Source organism: Megalopta genalis, chromosome 4, assembly GCF_051020955.1.
Source record: "Megalopta genalis isolate 19385.01 chromosome 4, iyMegGena1_principal, whole genome shotgun sequence".
NCBI lineage: Eukaryota > Metazoa > Arthropoda > Insecta > Hymenoptera > Halictidae > Megalopta > Megalopta genalis.
In genome coordinates, this window is record NC_135016.1 from 22,422,872 (window position 1) to 22,442,298 (window position 19,427).

General features: G+C 43.4%; 1 protein-coding gene across 7 annotated transcripts in view; it reads left to right on the plus strand.

Annotated features, from left to right (window-relative positions):
* The window catches only part of gro (TLE family member transcriptional corepressor groucho), a 224,795-nt gene that overhangs the window by 127,244 nt on the left and 78,124 nt on the right, over positions 1-19,427 (plus strand). The window lies entirely within an intron of this gene.

Consider the following 19,427-nt stretch of genomic DNA (forward strand, 5'->3'; position numbering starts at 1 on the left):
ATCTATATATGTACCGCGCTGTACCGTCGTGGCCGCCGTGTGCACCGCGCCGGCACCATCGGCTCTCTCTTGTTTTTGCGAGCACGAGCTCGAGCACGCGCGCTCTCGCTCGTGCTCCTCACGCTCGCGCCACCGGCTTCGACCCACCTGTTACACGCTATTTAAGAATCCCTCCGAGAAGAATCTCGCGCGTTAATCCTGTCGCGGCCCGCGATGGGGTGAAACGACAATGTTCCAAATCAAAGAACTTTTCGACAGTTGTTTGATAAAATTACCACGTGCCATCTTTTTACGTTCGAGTTGAAATGTAGAATAAGAAAAACATGGGAGAGAATGTAGTATGAACATTTTTTAGCATCGTACGTTAATTTAATTTTTATATATTTTAAACAAGTGGCTACGAGTATCTAATGTAGGATTTTATCGGTGTTTCGAAAGACGTGATTTCTTTTTTTAAATAGCAACAATAGAGGCACTCGCAAAGACATTTGCAGACATTTACGGATTGAAAGAGTAACGTTAAAGTATTATTATGGAATATATCCATATATCTATGTGGAATATATAAATAATTTTTATAACACGGTAACAGATTTGCAGTATTTCAATTACATATTCTTGCTTCATCAACATTAACTAAAAGTCGCTAATGGCAACAATTTAAAGGCTTTCATAATCGATGCAAGAAAATAACGTGAAGAAATATTTAATAATGTACCTTGTACGTCTACCGATTCGTCTCGAAATTGATTTCATAAATTGATCGGTTCCGTTAATAACATGTCCCGGAGTTTACAAGCTCTATTCCGATCCGATATCAACCGATCAGGACGTAAATAATACACAAAGGAACGATCTCTGTGCCAGCAGACGCGTACAAATTCCCCCAAGAATCGAATGGAGATAATAAAAGCAGCAATATGGTTCTCGGGGAAGATGGAGAGCCACCGTTGTACGTATTCGCGGAAAGTCCACTTTCGTAGGAACACATCAAACCCGTCGATGCATTTCAAAGCGTGCAGGTCAAAGTTGTGGCGAATAAAACCGAGGTCGTAGTGTTACGCGACCGGTCGCAACGTATCGCCGGAATGCCTCAAGCAGAAACGATAAAACTTCGAAAATGTTCGAGACGGCGGACGGTCTCGAAAAACGGCACAGCCCCGCGTTCCGCCGCTTCGACAAAGAAAAATTCTTGGCAAGATGTTCATTGTTCAACGAAACTTGCCGAATTTTCCTCCGTCACGGAGTGAACGTGGCTTATCGAAATTAATCCGGCACTTTTTGTACAATCTGAAGCAACGGTTCGGTTCCACATTCGCGTGCTATTCAGTAATATATTTAAAATGTATAATATATATAATATATTATATGTATTATATTATATTATATGTTATATATTATTATTATATATTATTATATTTTATATATTATTGTTATATATTATTGTATTATATTATTATTATATATTATATATAATATATATAATAATATATTGAAATATATATGTATATATTACTCGATTTTTAGACGTAATTTAACCCTTAGCGCTCCACGCGTTTCTCGAGTACTACCTACCAGCAACTCCGGCACATTTTTGGAGCAAAGCGCCCGAGATAAAGGAAGTCTTATTTTGAGCAGAAAAGATTACGCGTCCTTGCGAAAGCGAAGATGGTGGTAATATAAATTCCTAAAATTAAGATATGTCATCCAAGAATTTTCGTACTTAATTCTTAGTTAAATAAGCCCAATGCTATAGTTAGTCTGCTGCCTTTTAACACCCAAGAAATGAGCCGTTTATTTTGAAAGTGGCATAAGTCACTTTACCGTAATGAAAAATGGTGATTTTTTAATGTTTATACGAAATTATTTATAATAAGAAAAATATCAGTATCCGGAGATAACAAATACAAGTAAATCTTCTCGAAAGTTAGCATCCATATTTTTAAACGTGTTCAAACGCAAACCCTTAAATATATCGACTTAAACCACGCGAGTGCGTAACTCGAAGTCCGTTCGCGCGATCGTTCGATGGAACAAAAGTGTTCGAGGAAGAATGTCGCGGAATCGAATTTGCGCCGATCAAAGAGAAACTGGAAAAAATCCGGAAACTTTCATCGCGTGTGCCCGATTCGCCGTCGCACGACTAAAACGGTGCTAGAGAACAGGACTAGCCGTTAACCGAGGACGACGACGACGACGACGACGACGACATCGTTGAACCCGAAAGAAACACTTCGGTACACGGGGACGGGAGGCAAAAAGGACACGCGGCAAGTTTCCAAAGGACCCGAGACGGTAAGGCGACAAACGGTTAAAGCGCATCGGTCGAGTCGTCAGCTGGCAACAAACCGGCAGTCGCGCCAGTCTCTCTCTCCTTTCGCCGCGGCTCCGTGAAATATCCATGAAAACACGCTCCTTTGTCAGGATCGCGACGACAAAGTGTGCGACCTCCGCGCGGAGGGCAGCGGCGCGAGGAGGCGCGTAATTAAAAACCGTGAAAACAGGCGAACTGCGGGGCCGTCGTTTCGCTCGCGTACTCCCGCTAAATTGGATTATTTTTCTCAGGCTTGTTCCTCCTCCGTTCCCCCCTCCCCCGCCGGCCACGGGGCCCGCCGTGTTCCGCGCGCTTTTCCCTCGTCCCGGCGGCAGCTGCCCGACGATTAAAGGACTCCTTCGCGAGCGCTGCTCCGCTCCGCGCTTTCGCGGATCTCTTCCGCCGCCGCCGCCCCCCCCCCTCCCTTACCACGGTCGTCCAGGTCTTTTTCTGGTTTCTCGCTGGACCCGGTGCCCTTTTCTGCGTCGGCTACGAAAGTGACGCGTCGCATAATGCGCGCAGCGACGCGGCGAGCCCGCGCTAGAGCGCGACCCGCTCGCGGAGAAAGAGCAACCCCGGAGAGCTAGAGATCCGGCTGCTCGTCGGCCGCCTTTTCCGCGCCGGAATTCACTGCCGTGGAAATTAATGGGGCTTTTCCGCGGCCGGCTTGTCCCGGATTAACGGCCGGCCGAATTCTTCATATTTCGACGTGCGCGCGGAATGTAAATGGTTATTTATGCTCCCCGTAACCCGGTAATTAGGGTGTTCAGCGCGTTGAATGGGCGATATACTTTCCGGCGCCGGGCTCTCCGGATAAATAAGCCGAGCGCAGTCGCCCGGCGCTGGCCTTACCTGCGGATTACGCTCGTAATTTTCTGACTGCTTTAAAGACATTTATCGAGCGAATCGCCCGTCGGAGTTGGACAAAAAGTAATCCGATTAATGACTCGCGATTATAACTCGTTAGCTGCTCTGTAGCTGCTCTATATGTAATAATTAAACGAGTCGTAATCGTTTATCATCGATCAGATTATTCTTTGCCCAATTACTTTCGCGCCGATTATTATAAATTAGCTGTAATTAGTAACGTGTTATTAGCGTTAATGCTGGATCTACCGATCCCTAGACGCGATTAATTTATATTGTTTTATAACAATGCCAGGATTGGATTTATTTGGACTTTCTATTATTTATATTATCATGTATATTTTAATTAAGGAGTGTACCTAGAAATTTTATTTATAATATATAATATAATATATAATATATATAATATATAATATATATTTTATTTATCATATTTATAATATCAGGAACTGTAAAAAAAAGTTAGAAATCATTTTGACTGGTTTGATAATTCTAGTGTTAATCGTTAATCAGTTTATCTGATTACAGTGAATCACAAAAGTTATCCGGACGATTAAAAATATTTATGCGTTGGAATTTATTTAATGCTTTTTAATTTCGTGAAGATAAAAATTCAATACGATGGTTTCTGCAAACCGCTGTAAATATCAAACTGTTACAAAGGTGGTTTAAAAAGTTTCGCGATGAGATTGATATTGGCATAATCTTCGACTTCATACACTGTCTTTTGTGCATTTTAATATCAGTTTTATCATCAGTCTTATTATCGCAGCTTCGTATCAGTTTCTCTTTTTTATCACTGAGCTGTGATTTTTTGTACGAGTCATTTTATAAAAACCAGGATGCGAAACCAGCTAGAAAATTCTTTCTAATAAAACAATTTTAAAATTGCCGGTTAAATTTGTTAAAAATATCCATACGTTCAAAGAATGTGTAAATAACAAAAATTTAACAGTTACATACAACATAAAAAATTAAGTCAGCAAAATTTGTATCTATCAAAAGCTCTATAATAATTCAATAAGATTAAAAGTCTTATTGAATGTTTCTAAACATTTCTCCACGTTGAATTTCGCGAACTTTGCTGATTTATTAGAAATATGTACCAAGAAACGTGAAACCTGTCAACCAAAAATTAAGAAACGCGAACCGATTTAATTTACACAAAGAGACAAATTGCATCACTTAAATGGTAAAATTAAGAGGTCGGTTTAGAAATCGAAAGGGGACAGGAAAACTTAAAGATCCAAATCAAAGGTATTCCAAGATCCAAATCCTCTATGGCAAGGGTCATCCGAGTTTGATCTCCGAGTGCTAATGTTGACAGGATTAGGTCTCTGGATCTGAAAGTCCAACAGACTTGGAACCTCCAGGTTTAGGCTGTCCTCGGCCTAGGGTTGCACAGTTCGAAAGTTATCTGGTTTGGATTTCTCATCTCTGCCATCGTTCCGCCCAGGTTCCCAAACTTCAGACTGACCATCGCAAGTTTTTGAATCCCCGGGTTATGTCTAATTCTATGTCCTTAATGACACGAGTCCCTTTGACTCCTGTCTACAAACCACAAAGCTACCGAATTAAACTCGCGTCCTAGCTTACTCCGGACAAAATCGGTCGCTTCAAACTGTTCACGTAATATAATCCGTTTTACATTAATTTTATGAAATGTCTAAATGGATTTTAATGTCCTTATATCCTTGCCGTACCATTTTCTTCGTGGGTGCAATGATTAGAAGTTTTTCGATTGTAATAATTTTTAAGAAGAAGAAAGACAATTTATACTGATTGCATGTCTGTGTTTCAAACTGTCCACGTAATATAATCCGTTTTACATTAATTTTATGAAATGTCTAAATAGCTTTTAATGTCCTTATATCCTTGCCGTATCATTTTCTTCGTGAGTGCAATGATTAGAAGTTTTTCGATTGTAATAATTTTTAAGAAGAAGAAAGACAATTTATATTGATTGCATGCCTGCGTTTAGTTGAACGTTTAATCACTTGTCAGACTCGTCAAAGTGTGTCAAGGGGTTAACGAAAACGATTTTTGGTTAAATATGAGCCGTTTATTTTGAAAGTGGCATAAGTCACTTTGCTTTTAAGTCGATATATTTAAGGGTTTGCGTTTGAACACGTTTAAAAATATGGACGCTAACTTTCGAGAAGATTTACTTGTATTTGTTATCTCGGGATACTGATATTTTTCTCAATATAAATAATTTCGTATAAACATTAAAAAATCACCACTTTTCATTACGGTAAAAACGGCTCATATGTTAAATATTGTTATTAACACAGTCATATCGAGAGTCATTGTTAAACTGTCAGCTGTTGAGTCGAATAAAATGAATAACGCTAAAATAAGTATCTTCACAAGTAAGAACAATTTTAAGAACAATTAACAAATAAGTTATTCAACCGACTGCATCAATTGATTCAGATAAAATGTTTACAAAGCACAATGTGCCACATTCCTGAGACAAAAATCCACAAAACATATTTATTAAGTTTTCAATGTCAGATATAGGTATATAATAATCTTTATTATTTTCTTCATAGGTTTTAGCTTTTCCGCAGCTTGCCAAAAACTTGTTCGGCGCGATTTAAAAAGTTACTCCCTTTTAATCAGTTTCATTTGAACGTAACGAGCAATCGGTTCTAGAAACACGTCCTGAAATGGGGACATTTTGCGTACCGATTGAACAACGTAGCGTTCTGTCCAGATTGTTTCGAAGATTCTAGAGCAGGCGTGTCAAACTCGCGGCCCGAGATGAACATTTTTGATGTCAAGTATCACGATGTAAACAATAATTTAACTTTATATATGTGTTTATTGCAATGTACTAGTCAAAATAAAAATATTTGTTTCTTTGAACATTGATCTTTTTTTTGCGGCCCATCTAAAGTTAAGCATCGTTTATATGGCCCAAGTTAGCTTTCGAGTTTGGCACCCCTGTTCTAGAGCAACAGTTTCGTCTAGAATTTTCTAATTCTACCAGAAGCAGCCGCAGCCTTCAGGCCCGTTTAGCGGCGAAACGCTGAAATTGTCTCGGAGTTGGTCGAGCGGATACCTGTCGCGGTCAATTGTCGCGTTGCGCCTCGAAAGTCGCGGGCCAGGAACCCTAATCGTAAGTCACGCTCGTGTGGTTCGCCCTTTTCTTCTTCTTCTTCTTCTTCTTCCTCTTCTTCCTCCTCTTCTTTTTCCGGCATCCACCCTGTTCCTCGTTCGACGATCCCCTGGTCTTCCCCGCCCTTTCGACCGTCTTTTTCTATCTGGTCGCCGCCGAGGGAACTAACGACGCGTCGTTTACACGGCCAATCCCTCGAAGCCCAAGGGTGCATAGAAGTTTGTTTGAAGTTGAGGCACTGACCGGACTCCGTCATCAACTCCATTTACTCGCGCGAGTGTAGGAGTGTAACGAACAGACGCGATCGACCGACGCGACGCCGACTCGCTTGCTCCTTGCACACTGTCCGGCAGTGATTCTTATTGGAAGGGGCAATTCCGGCTCCCTTCGACCAAAATTTACCGGATTTATTGATCGCGGCCTCCGCTGCGAATGTTCACGCCGATCCGTGTATTTTTACAAAACGAAGTACGGTTCGATTCTTCCCGATTTTACTTCAACCTTTTCCTTTTTCTTCTTTTTTTGAAACTTAAACGAGCGTCGCTTGTACCTTCGACGGCGTTCAAAACAATTTCTGGGAAATATTGTTCGCTGACAAAGGCAAAAGATTGTTATTAGCATTATTAAGCTATTGTAATCTTGAATAAACGTTTCTTCCTTCAACTTGTAAACAAAGCCGGACAATTTGGGAAGAGGAGATACGATTATTCGAGATTCCAGGCTCATTTTTATAGTTTCTGATTGTCAACGATTATAAAAACGAGGTGCAAGGCTCGAATAATCGTAACTGTTCTTCCCAAATTGTCTATTTTTTTGTTATAAGCTAAAGGTTAAATTAGGGAGAATTTACTGTAATCAGAAGTTATGGTACAATAACAAAGTCACTGCTCGAGTGCAAAGGGTTAATTACCAAAATATAAATGCCTTTCGAATCAGCGTTCACAGCTGCTATTACGAGTACATATTTCATAAGAGTCGACGTTTTCGCAAGCTTCCGAATACCAAAAGCCACTAAATGAAAAACTTGTAAACAGAGCCGGACAATTTGGGAAGAGAAGATACGATTATTCGAGATTCGCGGCTCATTTTTATAGTTGTCGATTGTCAACGATTATAAAAACGAAGTGCGAGGCTCGAATAATCGTATCTCTTCTTCCCAAATTGTTTATTTTCTTTTTGTTATAAGCTGAAGGTAAATTAGGGAGAATTTACTGTAATCAGAAATTATCGTACAATAGCAGAGTCACCACTCGAGTGCAAAGGGTTAATTACCAAAATATAAATGCCTTTCGAATCAGCGTTCACAGCTGCCATTACGAGTACATATTTCATAAGAGTCGACGTTTTCGCAAGCTTCCGAATATCAAAAGTCACTAAATGAAAAACTTGTAAACAAAACCGGACAATTTGGGAAGAGGAGATACGATTATTCGAGATTCGCGGCTCATTTTTATAGTTTCCGATTGTCAACGATTATAAAAACACGGTGCAAAGCCGCAATAATCGTATCTCCTGTTCCCGAATTGTCCATTTTTTTTGTTACAAGCTGAAGATAAATTAGGGAGAATTCAGAAATTATCGTACAATGGCAGAGTCACCGCTCGAGTGCAAAGGGTTAATTACCAAAATATAAATGCCTTTCGAATCAGCGTTCACAGCTGCCATTATTATTTCATAAGACTCGACGTTTTCACCAGCCTCCAAATATCAAAAATCACTAAATAAATTAAAACTGCTATTGCTGTTATTGGTATGCCATAAATGATCAATATTAAACGTATGAAAAATTACGAGATTCATTCTTAGAAGATCGCACGCTATAAAACGTTAGATTCTATTACTTTCATAAAACACCGCAGTATTTGGGGCGTCCGTCAATAATACCCACTCTTACCCTATATAATTTGCAATTTCTGACAAATTGTCGGGGCGTTCGGGCCAAAAAACAACGTAAATCTTGCTTCCAAGGTACCGAATCTGTGTCACATTGCGCGTCAATTCCGCGCCGTTCAGAATTTAATTCAATGGAGCGCCAAGGGCCCGTGAAAACGGCGAGTCTGGTGTTCGAAAACAAGGCCAACTAACACCGGAATACGCGATACGCTTTCGGTTTTCGTTCCGTTGACACCGCGGAGGGGGGGGGGGGGATGGGATCTCTGTTACCTGGCCCACTTCCGTTCCGAGTGGAATCGTCGCGTCGAACGGTGGATCGATGATACCCCGCCGTCTTTGAAATGAAAATGAGCTATCGCGATTGCATGTCGCTGGACTGGCAATATGATAATCGAGCCTTTTGCGCCGCAAGCTTTCGCAGCATCGCGCGACCATCGGCGCGCGACACTTGCGTTCGCCGGGGACTCTTGATTTTCCGACGGAACGAAACCGAATCGAACCGAACGGCTCCGACTGACCTTTTTATAATGTATAACCGCGCGCAGTTACTTTTAGCTTGTTTGAGGCGGTATCGATTGCAGCTGAAACGTGTAATCAATTCCTAGAACTCGCGTGACACGGTAGATTCGCGTTTGACCCCTCAAAAAGGCATTTCACCCATTTCCTGGAGAACCGGCCCCGCCGCGGGCTCTAATCGTTGCTCTGATATTCCATTTGAAGACGAGGAAAGCCGGTCGATTAAGGCGGCACTGTCGGTTTAATGTTTAAATCCTCGTTCCTTACCATTTTTTCTTTTTTCTACGAGAATGCCGGACGGTAGCTAGCCAGCAGCTCTTCAAACATTGATTATAGTATAGGAGCCTTTGTATCCGCGGGCTCTAGGTGTCTTTTAGCAGGCTTTCCTCGGACCGGGTCGGTCGACCATACATTTTACCCGCGCCCTTATAGCATATTCTCCGCATTGTCCCCGGAGATAATTTCAGATTTTCCTTCTACTTTGAGCCGAGATGCGAAAGGGAAATCTAAATGCAACGAATTACAATGTATCTGCTATCGGACTCTGTGTCGCGTACGTGACGTTCAATTTCATGAAACTTTGAAAACGTCTGGTCCGAATGATTTCCTTGTGCGACTATAAGTCGACGTTTACCTATCCGGAAAGCATGGTTCTCGAACGAACAACCTGATGTTCGTTTGAAGCGCACGGGTTTTTAGAGAAGAATTTGTTAACGGCTTTCTTTCTGTATAATCTAGCTGAATAATAATAATAATATGTAAATAATAATGGATTGAAAAATGGACAATTTGGGAAAAGGCTTATTTTTATAGTTACCGATTGTCAGCAATTATAAAATAGAGGTGCAAGGCCATTGGGCAAATTGTCCATTTTTGTTTATCTTCTGAGACTTGAAAAACTGATTCGCATTTAACGCTGTATTTTTCGGAGCACTAACAGCTGCTATTTGGTTAACAGTTGCTCCATAAAAATAAGAAGCGTTTATTCATCCCGATTCTTGGCGGTTCTTATAACAATATTTTTTCGACGAAATAAATTTATCGAATAAATTCGCCATAAATTTATCCTTATAATTTCGATAATTGCAATTCCAAAAATTCAGTACGCGTCGAAATAACCTGTAAGCCTAGTATTAAGGACCAGAGCGATTTCAGTGCTAATAATAGCACTATTAACCCTTTGCACTCGAGTGGCGACTCCGAGGCGCCACTAAAAATAGATACACTATTTTCCAAAGTCGTTGTAAGCGCATCGGATTTTCGTTTATATTAAAAAAAAAAAAAAACTGTTAAAAATTGCATTATACTTGCCTGTAGGCTCCATTTCATATGCATAAATCGCAATAAATTATGTAAAATAGATATTTTGGATTTCAAATTCAGATAGCTTCGACTGCAAAGGCTTAAAGACCTTCGGATAAATTTTCCAACAGCAATAACAATTTCGATCGTGCCTTAACAGATCGCCGTAATTTTTTCGGTATTATTAATTAAAATGGCGATTGTTAGATTCACATGAAAACATTTTTTTCACAGAAATCAGGGACGAAACGATTAACGCTTCAACGGCCGGTTTAATTCCGGCAACAGTTTCTTGTCTCGTTTCTTTTGTCCTTTAACGTTGGAAACAACGTTCGTGTTAATAGATATTTCTACCCTCGTCACTCGCGAGCCTGGAAAAGTTTCAACGTTCAAACTTGGCGCGCACGGTGTTGAGCCCGAGACCTTTGTCCCGGCGGACTATGATTTGAACGGTGTCCTCAAGACAATGGAGTGTAATTCACATATCTCTTGTATTCACGCCGCGTCACATGCTACGGAGCTTTGGTGTTCGAAATTAACGTACCCAGTTTCCTGCTCAGAATTCCACTTGTACACCGTATGCCTATACCAAGCGTCGCGACGCTCCTTGCATTCGCATCCACCGCCAGCAACCGCACAGACGCGAACGATTTTATTAAAATTTCCCTCGAACGACTCGCGTTTCTCCTCCTGCACAGGGCGTTTCATAATTGTGTCATCACCTTGAAATGGCGGATACCTGAGGTGATTTGAAGCAACTTTTTCCTTTGCGAAAATGCAATCCGCGGCTTCGTTCACGAGTTATTAACGAAAAACGCTGACCAATGAGAGGCGGCTCGCCTAGCGCTAGGCTGCCGAGCCAATAAAAGGCGAGCTCGTCTAGCGCTAGGCGGCTGAGCCAATCAGCGGCCCTGGGCTTTCGCCGCTCGTTGGCTCGCCTAGCGCTAGGCGGCCGAGCCAATCGGCGGCACTAGACTTCCACCGCTCGTTGGCTTGCCTAGCGCCAGGCGGCCGAGCCAATCGGCGGCACTAGATTTCCACCGCTGGTTGGCTCGGCTGGCGCGAGGCGGCCTAGCTCGCCTCTCATTGGTCAGCGCTTTTCGCTAATAACTCGTAAACGGAGCCACGGATTGCATTTTCGCTAAGGAAAAAGTTGCTTCAAATGTCCTCAGAATTCTATCCCTTTCCGGGTGTTAATATAATTATGTGACACTCTGTAGACCTCCTTCGGACACCTTATCATAATAATAATAACTCGATTTCGGTCTCCGCCGATGTAATCTTATTACTAGACATCCATTTCTTTCTTCGATAATTTTATTGTCTTAACCTCCTTAGCTGCGGACGACGCGTATACACGTTGTAAGGAAATGGCAATATTTTACGTCTTACAATGTAAATACTTCCCCTAAAATTTAGGTTAAAGTGCCTGCGAAACGTATTCGTAAATATCGAACATTTTAGAATAATTTTAGAACAATTTGCCGAAAAAAACTGCACTTAGTGCGATCGATAACAAAAATTACATACGAAATTGATCTTAAGAATAAATCGTCGCAGCTAAAATTAAAAATAATGCGATAATATTTTTGCAAATCCTTCTCGCGATTTCGTCTGCTCGTTTCCGTTACGAATACAAAGATCTGCAGCAGCGAAGAATAAAATGGAACCTAAAATTCAACGATGTGAAAATGATAAAGACTGTTATTAAGAATCTAAAAAATAATTTGTAATTATTGCTCGAAAAAAATGTGGAGAACGTGTAAATATGTTACTACTTTCATTTATTGGTTTCGTTGCTTGAAAATATTTTCACTTTGCCGCTAGATTTCTCGTATAACGAGAGCGATGTTTTAACGATACGAAACATTCATAATGAACATTTTATTTTTCCAGCGCCGAAGAGAAACTTTTACAGTATTTCATTATAAGTCATTCCACGTATTTTTCCCCCGTTTGCATTTCGCTGTTGATATCTCTCCTTGAAAAACGTTTTCATAAAGCTCTGCGCGTATTAAAAGAGCCGCGACAACCGAGTAACTCGATTATAATTGCTCGATCAACGATTAATTGTCAAAATTCATTGAAGTAGGGAAATAATTTTGCTTTTTGTCTTTGTTAACGAACAATATTTACTAGAAATTGCTTCGAATGCCGTCGAAGGTTCGAGCAAAGCTTATTCAAGTTCACGTAAGACAAAGATGTTTAAAGTCAAGATTAAATTTCTTTAACCCTTAGCGCTCCGCGCGTTTCTAGAGTACTGCCTACCAGCAATTCCGGCACATTTTTGGAGCGGAGCGCCCGAGATAAAGGAAGTCTTATTTTCAGCGGAAAAGATTACGCGTCCTTGCGAACGCACTTGATTTTATTTATTTTATAAATATACATTTTCCTATTGTAAATAAAAGATAAATTTTCAATTTTGTAATTCACCATGGTGCGATATCTTTGGTAACAATCTCCCATGCGCATTCTGGGTTTACTTGGACAAGTGTCGCAGTATTCGCTTTGCCAAATAGAGTTACCAGATATTTCTTTCAAGTTTAGAACATCTTCTGCGTAATCGTTGGTTTTCTTTATAATTTCATTTACCAATTCGTCCGTGAAAAATAATTTAAAATATTGCATCGGCTGTTCAAAGTTTGTAGGAACTTGTGGTCCAACGACCTGTGGCAATACACTAAAAGGTATTCTATCTGGAATATGTAATTCTTCCGTAACATCGCGCCATTCATCCAAGTCTTGTAACGAATCTTCGCGTTCACTTTCAATAATTCTCATTCTTCGTCTCTTTGGTAGTATAATTTCGCTACTATTACTCGAAGCGTCAAAATCATAACCAACATTGTCTTCCACAATGTCTTTCAACTCTTCAAAATCAAAAACGTCTTCGGTATCACTCGACTCTAAATTCTCATCGTAGTATTTATTTTTTTCCATGTTGCTAACCATAGAAAAGGTCAAAAAATGGTTTAATCGTAATGGTGCAGACTCAGCACGTTTTGACTACAGATAACAATTGCTAACGCCGACGATAACGTATGCTAAAAACATTTAGCTCCGCAGCGGAGCCTTCGGAGTTACCGAACAAATGACAAATGTCTCCGTAGCGGAGCCTTCGGAAAAACTTGAAACGTTCTCTCATCAGCTTGTTCCCCGTGCGGCATCGAGTCGGACGAAATTTGTTAACCCTTCGCACTCGAGTGGTGACTCCGAGGCACCGCTAAAATTTGTTATATCACCTTTCAAGATAATTTTTGATGTTAACAAAGTTTAGATTTCAAAAATGATTAAGAGCGTAACTGTTGCGCGAGTCCCAAGAGTCAGTTTCATACGCATAAAATGCACTTCGTCGTATAAAATAGAAATACTATAAGTTAGAATTCGGAGCGCTAAGGGTTAATTATCGGAATTCATAATTCTCATAATTTTCATTGAAAAGAGACAAGGCGCGTGCAACACAGATCAAGTTCGGGTCAAGTGGAAGGTACAAGAACGTGACGAAACGTGGTCTTGAGAAAGGTTAACCTGTGCAGAGCTTTCGTGCGCTTCGCGCAGGTAGAAAGCCGATCGTCGTACGCCGTAAAAATCCTCCTTTGATATGGAAGCCCGCTAAACTGCTAGGATAATGATGGTCGTGTATCGAACCACCGGCCTTAACTCGCCCATCCCCATTTTCGACCGCAGGTATTTTGAGCGGAGCCACCGCGCTCGTCAATGAAATCACCGGTGGTCACTCCGCACACGGCCGAAAGTCACGAAACTCCGGCTCCGACTTCTGCAACCTGCTTTTCGCTTCTCCGACCAGGGCGCACTTAGTCCCACGGTAAATAAATATTCCGCGGAAGTCGACGTCGGTCCTGGATAAACTTTACAACAAATCGAAATTGTCCGTAAGGTAATTGTGCGTATTACCGCGGACGCTCCAAATAGTGCGGTATTTTATCAAAGTGATAAAATCTAACATTTTGCGGTGCGTAATCTTCTAAAAACGAATCTCATAATTTTGTGTATGTTTAATATTGATAATTTGCGACATATGAGTTTTCAATCGCAGTTTTAATTCATTTATTGACTTTTGATATTCGGAAGGCATTTATGTTTTGGTAATTAGATCCAATGTTTTAAGAAAAGTAAATACTATAAATTAAATATTAGAATAGAATATGAATATAAGTATAAATATAGAATAAATATAAATATAATTATAAATACAGAATAAGTATAAATATAAGTATAAGTATAGAATAAATATAAATATAATTATAAATATAGGATAAATATAAATATAAGTATAAATATAGAATAAATATAAATATAGAATAATAGGTATAGCTCGATAAAAGTATAGGTATAGCTCTCTGTCAAAGTTCGCCTACATCTTGAAACTGCAGTAATGCCTGCACTTACCCTCTTGCAATAAATCGCAACCAGGGAGCTTTCTATAGTTAATAATTTCGCTATAAACAAAGCCGGCGCATTCGAATGAAAAAGTGAATCTCAAACAAACAAAAATTTCCCGAAAGGATTTTTGCATACGCAGAAAATCGATGCACCCCGTAAATAGAATGAGCAGATTTCTCACAAAAAAAAACCCGCATTTACAATTCGATCTTCTCAAAACCGGCGCAACAAGGAACGAATCGATCGCGATTAAAAACCGCGACATCGTTCGCTATGAAATTGATAATTTCGTAAGTTCGAATTGCACCGCGCATTCTTTCGCGGGAGGGGCGGTGCCAGCTGGCGAACAAAACAAGCCCCGGCGGCGGAAAATCTGCGGGCAGAAAACACTGGCCGGTTCCGAGCGCTCTGGTGGACGGCTTGATATTTCAAGGAAAACATTTATTTCGCTTTAGCGGCGCCGCGCGCTGGTCGATCCAATAATAGTTGGCGAAAGCAACTTTCCTCTCTTTCGCGTAGTAATTAATTCCTCTTTGGAGAAAGACTCGATTATTAAGGACACGGTTAACAGAGAGAGAGAGAGAGAAAGAGAGAGAGCCGAGCCCGCGTTTCATCGGGGTAACAAAGTCACGGAACCAGTTCCAGTTCGCCACACGGCGCACGCAGCGGCGGCTGCGGCGACGGCGACGGCGGCGAACAAAATTCAAGAGGCTCCACGCGCCGTCGAGGATCCGGCGTTCTCGCGAGACACCGTGTTCGCGTTCTCTTTATTCGCGGCGTGTATGCTCGCGCCGCGGAGCCGTCTCTTCCGGCCGGCAGTCGGCGGCGTTATTACCGCCGCGTCAAACTGTAAAACGGATCGGGAATTTTATTCTCAACGGCAAGTCACGGTGAAAGACACCGTGTCACGGAGGTGGTTGCAGCGGTTAGTTGGCACGGGCTAACGTAACCTAACCCCGGTTCCGTGATATCTCGACCGACTTCTCTCTCTCCCTCTCTCTCTCTCGTCTTCGTCTCTCTCTCTCTCTCTCCCTCTCGTCTTCGTCTCTCTCTCTCTCTCTCTCTCGTCTTCGTCTCTCTCTCTCTCCCTCTCGTCTTCGTCTCTCTCTCTCTCTCGTCTTCGTCTCTCTCTCTCTCTCATCTTCGTCTCTCTCTCTCTCCCTCTCGTCTTCGTCTCTCTCTCTCTCTCGTCTTCGTCTCTCTCTCTCTCTCTCTCGTCTTCGTCTCTCTCTCTCTCTCGTCTTCGTCTCTCTCTCTCTCGTCTTCGTATCTCTCTCTCTCTCTCTCTCTCTCGTCTTCGTCTCTCTCTCCCTCTCGTTTTCGTCTTCGTCTCTCTCTCTCTCTCTCCCCCTATTCCTATCTCGGTGTATTTCCATCTTTCGTCGTGCCGGTAACAGGGCGCACCGCTGCTCCTTTGATTAATGCTTTCCTGCGAGCCGAAGAAGGGGGTGGACGGCGAGAGGGCGAGAGGGCGAGAGGGCCAGAGGCGGCAGAGAACTACGACTAATCCTCTCAGGGGGTGAACCGGAGAGCCGAGAAGGAAAGAGGGACTGAATAGCAGTTCCAAGAGCCAAGCGTGGACACGCGAGAACTCATTTCCGGTTATACCGTTCTCTCTTCGTCCCCCGTTCTGCAACCCTCGCCGGCGCGGCGCGGAGCGGCGCGGAGCGGCGTGTCTCCGCCGCTGCTAATACACGAGCCGCGCGGAGGCACGTTACCCACGAGAGGAACACACTTAAAGCTCTGCTCGTAGACTGTTGTGAATTGCATGCGACCATCCGTGACACGCTGTCTCCTGCGCCCGCGTGCTCGCCGGCTCGCGCGCGCGCGCGTGGGAGAGAGAGAGAGAGGGCCCGCGTCTCCCAGAGATAGGCAAACCGGCCTCTGCAGACCGGCCGCTAAATCAGAAATCTTGCGGAACACACGACGCGGTTAAAAGCCGGCCGTTATCGATTACGGGGACTACATTGCTGGGTAATTTCGGGGAAACGTTTCGCTTAATGGATCGATTCGCGATCCGTCGCCGCGGTCCATCGAAGGGGCGCGATTTTCGAGAGGAACTCTCGGATCGGGATATCGCTTCGACTTTGGAATTGCTCGATTCGTAAGTTCGCGCGGTTTTAACCCTTTCCGGGCGAGCATTTTTAATGCTCTTTGCCCTCGATGCCGTTTCGACTGTAAATTGGAAATAATTTTTCTGAACAGCAGTATAGTAATGTCTGTCTAATTAACGATCAGATTGTCCACAGAAATGAACAATTTGCCGTGATTAGAAGGCAATTCGGAGGCCATGTGACACGATTCGAAGGCAATTCGGAGGCTACATGATACGATTCGGAGGCAATTCAGAGACAATTCGGAGGCCACATAATACGATTCGGAGGCAATTCGGAGGCCACGTGACACGATTCGAAGGCAATTCCGAGGCCACGTGACACGAATCGAAGGCAATTCGGAGGCCACGTGACACGATTCGAAGGCAATTCGGAGGCCAAATGTCACGATTCGAAGGCAATTCGGAGGCTACATGATACGATTCGAAGGCAATTCGGAGGCTACATGATACGATTCGAAGGTCACGTACCTAACACAGTAATTTCTCCCTAATTCGCGATCAGATTGCACAGAAAAATGGACAATTTGGGAAGAGGAGATACGATTATTCGAGCCTTGCAACTCGTTCTTATAGTTATTGACAATCGGCAACTATAAAGCCAAGCCGCGATGCCCCAATAATCGCATCTCCTCTTCGCGAACAGTCCCATTTTGTCTACAAGCCGAAGAAAAATTGCGAAGAATTTACTGCAATTCCAGCGAAAAAGGAAACTCTTAACCCGTTGCACTCGAAGCTGTTTCAACTGAAAATATAAAATCATTTCTCCGACTTACAGTATTTCTGTTTTACATGAGAAAATGCATTTTATGCATATATGAAAATCGACTCTTGGGACTCGCGCAACAGTTACACTCTTAACAATTCTTCAAATGTAAACTTTGTTAACATCAAAATTATCCTAAAAGGTGATATAACAAATATTAGCGGTGCCTCAGAGTCGCCATTCGAGTGCAAAGGGTTAAAATTCACAATTCACAATTTTTAAGACGACAGACTCTCGCGCAAAGCTCCGAAACAAATGAGCCGTTTATTTTGAAAATGGCATAAGTCACTTTTTCAAAAAAATCCAGTTAATTATAACACTAATTACAATCGAACGATATCTTTTCATTTAAAAAAAAAATTTAAAAAAGTGACTTATGCCACTTTCGAAATAAACGACTCAAATGTCGACCGTAAAAAACATTCCAAGAAAAACAATATCGCCCAACACCATCTTCCAAAGAGTACAAAGAAGCCGCCTAGACAACGACGACGATGCTGCAGAACCGGCGCGCGGCATCGAAGCGTCGCTGAAAAAAGTGCCGATCGGCGCGATTTGCAAAGCGGGAAGCGCGAAGGAGAAAATCTAGCAGTCCCGGGCGCGCCGTAGGTGCACACAACAGCCTATATCAGGTTCATCAAGTTGGTCGCGTCGCCGTCGTGAAAGAACGTCCGCATTACCATTTCCCCTAACGAGCGTTCGGTGTATGTCGGTGAAGTGAAGCCGATTCACGGTCCGCGGAAGGTTAACGAGCACTATCGTTCGCAAAAACTCGATCTAAGGACGGCCGAAATACTTTGTCCCCGGGCTGACCACAAAGGTCCGGCGACGTCTATATGTAGACGCGTAGATTCGTTTGGTCGGTAGTCCGGTGTCGTGGCGCGACGACGATGAAAGCCTGCTTGTGTTGGTAAGAGCAAAAGAGAGGAGGAGAGGCGGAAAGAGAGCGAGAAGAAGAGAAAGAGAGAGAGAGACAGAAAAAGAGTGAGAGGGAGAGAGAGTCAGAGAGAGAGAAAGAAAAAGAGCGAGAGGAAGAGATAGTCGGAGAGAGAGAGAGAGAGAGAGAGAGAGAGAGAGAGAAAGAGTGCGAGAAGAAGAGAAAGAGAGAGAAAGAAAAAGAGCGAGAGGAAGAGAGAGTCAGAGAGGATAGAGAGAGAGGGAGAGAGAAAGAGAAAGAGTGCGATAGGAAGAGAAAGAGAGAGAAAGAAAAAGAGCGAGAGGAAGAGAGAGTCAGAGAGAGATAGAGAGAGAGGGAGAGAGAGAGTCGTGGGTGGAGGTAAAAGAGAAGCTGGAGGGAGTATGGGGGTGGTTGAATTTTTCATCTGACCACGTCGAACCAATTAAAGCGGACCGCGGTACCCACCTCCACCCCCGACCTCTTCCACTTTTTTCGTTCTCTCTTTATTTCCGCCCCGCGTGCTGGCCTTTATCCATTCTATCTCGTTCGCTGCCCCTTTCTCTCTGGCCGCCTGGACCCGAGCAGCTTCTCTCTCCCGCCGGTGACCGGCTACCCCCGACGCCGAACTCCTCGTCCTCATCCTCGACATCCGCATACTGCTCCTCTCTTCTTCTCCCGTGTTCCCTCCCCCCCGCCGCCGTCGGCTCTCCCTCTTCCACGGCAGCCCCTCCCTCGCGCTCACCTCCGCAACGGTGCCGTGCCGGCCGTGGTGCCGTGCCGTGCCCGCCGTCCTCTCTTCTGCCCTCTTTCTCCCGCGTTCGTCCCCCGTCTTCGTCTCGTTCGGCCGCTCGTTCACTCTAGCGACTCGTTGGATTTTTTCGCGTCACGAGGCGGTGTAATTTATTTGGCCGAGCTAGGTAGCCGCGGAGGTGGCCGAGGAAGGGCGACGCGCGGCGATGGTCTGCCGAGAGCGACGGGATGGGACGTTCGGTCCGTAGGAATAACCGGAGGTGGCCGGAGGGTGAGGCGCGGACGGAGAGAGAGGAGCCAGAGGTGGCCGGAGGTTGCCGGAGGTGGAGGTGACGCGGCTAGAATGAGAGTTCAAGGGACGGACAGAGAACGAGGGGGAGGGGAGGGGGGAGGGTGGTGGTTTCAGTTTATTTTGTGGGTCCTAGCTACCCCGCTCGTCACTGTCCAACCCCGTTGGTGTCGCACCCCCGCCCCCACCGT